Source organism: Molossus molossus, unplaced genomic scaffold, assembly GCF_014108415.1.
Source record: "Molossus molossus isolate mMolMol1 unplaced genomic scaffold, mMolMol1.p scaffold_m16_p_12, whole genome shotgun sequence".
NCBI classification, from domain to species: Eukaryota; Metazoa; Chordata; class Mammalia; order Chiroptera; family Molossidae; genus Molossus; species Molossus molossus.
In genome coordinates, this window is record NW_023425347.1 from 98,946,251 (window position 1) to 98,952,343 (window position 6,093).

Genomic DNA, 6,093 nt, shown 5'->3' on the forward strand with positions numbered 1-6,093 from the left:
ATACTGAAATGTATCATCTGTATTCATTTTCTGCGGCTGCCGTAACAGAGCACCACACAGACTCAATGGCGTAGCCACAGAGACTTATTTTCTCTCAGTCCTGCAGGCTAGCCGTCCGAGATCAAGGTGTTGGCGGGTGGCTTTCCCTGAGGTCTCTTTTCTTGGCTTAGAGAAGCCACCTCCCCACTGTGTCCCTGACATGACCTTTTCTCTGTGTGCACATCCCTGGTGTTTTCTCTCTTCTTTTTTTTTTTTTAAATCCTCACCCCGAGGCTATTTTTCCATTTATCTTCAGATAGAGACGGAGGGAAGGAGAGAGAGAAACATCGATGTGAGAGGGACACATTGACTGGTTGCCTCCCACATGACCCTGACCAGAGCTGGGAACCAACTGCAACCGAGGTACATGCCCTTGACCCGGATCAAACTTGCAACTCGTTGGTCTGAGGGCCGTCGCTGTAACCACTGAGCAAAACTGACCAGGGCTCTCTCTCTCCTTATAAGGACACCAGTTCTATTGAATTAAGATTCCACTCTATGACTTCACTTAACCGTAATTACCTCCTTAGAGGGCCCATCTCCAGATACAATCACACTGAGGGTAGGGCTTCCGCATACCAATTTAGTGGGAACACAGTTCAGCCCATGACATCATCCATACAGGAAATCACACAAATCCTAAGTGAGCGGTTTGACAAGTTTTCACAAATGGCATTGACGGCACCCAGATCAGGAAATAAAATGTGACCAGCACCTAGAGGCGCCCCAAAGGTCCCCTTCCAATTACTCCTATTTCCCTAAAGAGTAACCACTATCGTGCTTCTAACCTTAGATAATACTTTTGTCTGACTTTGAACTTTTTATACATAAATATTTGTGATCATGTGCGCCTGGCTTTTCCTCCTATCACGCTCTGAGTACGTCCATGTTGCCTGTAGCGAGTCTGTGTATTTCCTTGCTGAGTAGATGGGCACCACGCGGCCGGTTCGATTCCCGGGCAGGGCACCTGCCCAGGTTGTGGGCCTGATCCCCTGTGGGGGGCGTGCAGGAGGCGGCCAGTCGATGCTTCTCTCTCTCTCCCTCTCCCTCTCCCTTCCTCTCTCTCTAAAATCAATAAAGAGAAAAAATTTTTTTTTAATAAAAATAAGCAGAGAAGTGAGCCTGGCCAGTGTGGCCAGTGTGAGCGTTGCCCCGTGGACTGAGAGGTCCTGGTTTGATTCCCAGGCAGAGCAGTACCTGCCCGGGTTGTGTGCATACAAGAGGCAGCCAGTCGATGTTTCTCCCTTACATCGATGTTTTTTCTCTCTCTCTCCCTTCCTCTCTAAAAAGTCAATAAAAGCATATAAAAAAAAAAAAAAAAAAAAAAAAAAGCAGAGAAGTGGCCAGGAATCCAGTGGCCTGAGATGCCGTTACTGTGGGGGAGACAGGCTCCGTTTCTTCGTCTGCAAAATGGGTCTCATGACCTCTCAGGCCGGCCCAGCTTGAGCTGCGTCTGCACTGGTCAGAGCGTGCGAGCTCACGCCGCCCCGGGCGCCGTGTCCGTGCTCACGGGAAAGCTGTCTGGCTGGCGGTCTGCTCCGGTGCGCAGCTGGGAGCCAAGAAGAGCGGGAAATTTACCGGGGAAATGCGGAAGAAAAGCAGTCAGCCCTGGCGGGACGGCTCAGTTGGTTGGAGCATTGTCCCCGACGAGCCAAGGTTGTGGGTTGGATCTCCAGTCAGGGCACATTCAGGAATCAACCAGTGAATGCGTAAGCGGAACAACAAATCAATGTTTCTCTCTCTCTCTCCCTTCCTTCCACTCTATCTGAGAATCAATGGAAAAATATTCTCGAGGATTAAAAATAAATATCCAGTTAAAGCAACTGTCCCAGTAAACAGTGTTGTTGTGACAGCTAGAGGCACCCAAGTTCTGTAAGTTGCTTTTATTTTTATTTAAAAAATGAATCTTGCATATGTTTATATGCCAATATGTATAGCTCTCACTCATTCTTTTTTCTTTATTGATTTTAGAGAGGGAGGGAGAGGGAGAGAAGAGATGGAAACATCAATGAGAGAGAACATTGACTGGCCGCCTCCTGCATGCCCCCCACTGGGGATCGGCCCACAACCTGGGCATGTGCCCTGACGGAATCGAACCGGCGACCTCTTGGTGCATGGGTTGATGCTCAACCACTGAACCACACCTGCTGGGCTGTAAGTTGCTTTTAGATAAACCTTGCATTTCAGCATAGATCTAGATTTACAGAAAAGGGTACAGAGTTCCTGATGTCCCACATCTGGCTCCCGTTTCTACCCTATTATTATGGCATCTGTCGCAACAAGTAAACCGATGTTACTATCAGCAAAACTCCATAAGCTCGTTTTTACATTGGGTAATAGGAAATATTAATTACATTACATTCTAATAATTTTGTGTGTGTCGGGGGGAGAAGTTTAATAAAATGTGTTTAAAAGCCACTGCAGACCGCTCGCTGTTTACTCAGCACAGAAGCGAGAAAGGGATCTGCTAACTTCCTCTCCAGTGTGGCGGTGCCAGGGCCACTTGGGGACATGTGCACAGGCCCTTTGGTAAAGTCACCAACAAATGCAGTGGATAGTTGGGCAGGTTTGAGTGAAGGGGCCAAATGACATATTGAAGCCAACTCCCCCCTTTTCTGTTTACAAGGTCAAAATAAAGAACCCTTGTCCCCACGCCCCATCAGAACGAATTTGGAAGCTGCAAGTTCATGACAAACTGTGTCTCTGAAAAACAACAAAATACCAACCCAAATCTCCAGACAAAACCCCAGCTCAGCAGGCCTCTGGCAGCTGCGGGGAGGGGTCAGGGCCACAGAGCCCTGGCCGGGATGGCTGCTCTGTCCCCAACTTTGCTGTAAAATCAGCTTTGGAAACCATGTGCTTATGTCCACCTGTAGTTCTTCCTACATCGGGATGACAGCTGAGGGGGACTCAGCACGGCAGCTCTTGGGGGAGCTGAGCCATTGTGTGTAACTGAGATTAATATGGAAATACCCACTAGTATTAGAAGGAAGAGTTACATTCATTCCCTTAGAGAAATTATTTCTATAAAAGGCACCGAGCCCTGGCCGGGCGGCTCAGTTGGTTAGAGCATCACTCCATGCACCAAAACTTTTCGGGTTCAATTCCTGATCAGGGCACATACCTAGGTTGTGGGTTCCATCCCCGGTCAGGGTGCATATGGGAGGCAACCAATGGATGTTTCTTTCTCACATCAATGTTTCTCTCTTTCCCTTCCTCTCTCTAAAAATCAGTAAAAACACACCCTCAGCTTGCCCACCCAGTCACACAGGCTGCCTGATTCTGGCTAAGATGCCGCAGGCACTGAGGAAGCCCCTTCGTATGTGTACATGTTTTATAATTGTTATTATCTTTCTAATTTTTCACTGGAGGATATTTTCCTATTTATCATCAGACAGTGGGAGAAAGGAGGAGAGAGAGAAACATTGATGTGATAAAGCCACAATGACTGGCCACCTCCCACATGACCCAACCAGGGCTGGGGATGAACTGCCACCAGGGTACATGCCCTTGACCGGAACTGAACCTGCAACTCATGGGTCCGAAGGCCAACACTCTAACCGCTGAGCCAAACCGGCCAGGGCTGTACACTTACTAATTTCTACACGTGCTTCTAGCTAAGCACCAGTTTAACTCAGTCACGTAGGGAAAACACAGGACACAGAAACGCTGCTACACTCGGAAATCTTCAACTCAGATCTTTCCTGATACTTCAAAAATTGAATGACTTTTAGTTAAAAAAACCAAACAAAAAACAATGACACCCAAACACCAGAAAACTCTTTCCACTTTCAGAATCGAGGGGCGCAGTGCAAGGACCCCAGGAAGTCCTCACGCACCCCCTGGGCCGCCGGACTCCCTGGCGCACTGAACCAGCCTGTCACACCCGTCTGCTTTCTGAGTCCAGGGCACACAGCGACCGCCGTTTCTGCCCCAGGGGGCCGCTATCTTCGACCTCGAATGTGCTTTTTCTGGGCAGCAAGAGCAGTTCTGAAAGCTGGAGATCCCCCAAACCCCAGAACTTGCCTGGGGAAACCAGCGGTCTGCCCTCCGAGCTGCTGGTCCATGACCAGCTCCGTGGCATTAATGGTCCTTACTTGGTCTGGGGGACAGAACAAGTATCCCAAGAGCCAGGGCCATCCCTGCCGCCCACAGCCTGAGCACAACCCAGACTGGAGCCTCCCTCTCTGCGGCGGAGGTGGTGGCCTTGGCCGTGACCTCGCCCCACCCCCACCCCACGCGCCTCCTGCTGCGGGATCACCCGAGTGGGCTCAGGAGAAACAAGGTCTCTGAACATGGGTGACCCTCACTCTGCAACCTGGGCCGGGCAAGGCAGGGGCTGCGACAGGCTTCTGGGGGCGCCCGCGCTTCCTGTCTGAGCCCTTGCTCTGAGGTTCTAGAACCTTCTCTCCTCGAGCTCGTCTCCTCTTCAAATCTCTTGCCTTCCGGGGGACACTGTCACACCGCACCCGGCACCCCACCCCATGAGCCCAGGACCCTCCTGGAGCGAGCGCTGCCCCTCGCTGGCTCTTCCCCGACCCTGCACGTAGAGTAAAGACAAGACAGGCTGGAGTCTAGTTCAAAGGCTGGTTATCTTTTTTGGTTTCTTTTTTTTTGCTTTTGTAAAGAAAAATAAGGTTGTGATTTTGTTTGAGAGGAGACGTTGACCCCTCCTTGCCCGGGCTCTGGGCTCTGTGGGGTGAGGCCCGTCCGGGAGGGGCCGCGCCTGGGGGGGCTCTCTGTACCGGGCTTCCTCAGAGCCAGAGAGGAAGTGCATTTGAGAACAGAGTTTGGCTTTATTAGGCAAAAAAATAAAATTAAAAACTCGACACACATGCCCATTATATAAATGGGGGCCAAGAAACACCATCTCGGAGTTGGAACCATCCCGGGCAGGTGGACTCAGGGTGTGCCCCCATTCCCCATGTTCTGGAGGAGACGGGGCAGGGACAGTAGCTCTCGGGACAGGAGTGGGGGGAAGAAGAGAGGGAAGTCAGAGCAATCTCCTTCCCCATGTGGTAAAAAAAATTACTAAAAAAGCACCCAAAGCTTAAAAAAACAAACCCTCCCTAGCCGGGAGGATTGGGGACATCCTGCTTACCAGCAAAATGCCTCATCTGGCAGAAACGTGTAGAAAAATAAAATTAAACTTTATCCCTGAATGACAGAGTGAAGACCCTTCCTCCTGCCCTCATGAGCCCCCCAAGCCTCAGAATTCATCGAGGCAGCCAATTCCGCCCCAGGCGGCACAAACGGGCTGTCACACACGAGCACACACTTGCACAAGTATGCACACATGAGCACACACATGCACTGCAGCACATGCATGAGCACACATGTGCAGCGACACATGCACAGCCACAATGCATGACCACACAGTGCACTGCCACACACACGCAAGCACCCACATGTGTAGTGACACACATGCACGGCCACACACACAGCCACACACTTGCACAAACATGCACATACATGTGCAGCAACACACATGCACAGCCACACAATGCGTGACCACACAGTGCACTGCCACACAGCCACCCACTTGTACAAACATGCACATGCATGAGCACACAGGTGCAGCAACACACATGCACAGCCACACAATGCATGACCACAGAGTGCACTGCCACACATGCATGGCCACACACTTGCACAAACATGCACATACATGTGCAGTGGCATACACAAATATGCACATGCATGAGCACACACAGGTGCAGTGACACACATGTACGGCCACGCGCACACACGTTGCCCCACACCTTGGTCCAAGGCCCAGGGCAGCAGGGACGGGGTCTGACATCCACAGGCACACTGTCATTCCTCAGAGCATCGCGAGGGCCCCTGTGCCAGACTGAGGACCCTCCTTCCTCTTCCAGCCAGGACCAGACCCAGACGGGGGAGGGGGGGGCAAACCTGCAGTAGTGGCTGGAAGGGCGATGGCGGGATGGAGAGTAGATGGGAGGAAAGAAAGCCAGCCAAGGTGGCCTGACGACAGGAGGTCACACCCAGCCCATGGTGACAGCAGAGGGAGGACAGCGGGGTCTCAGCAGC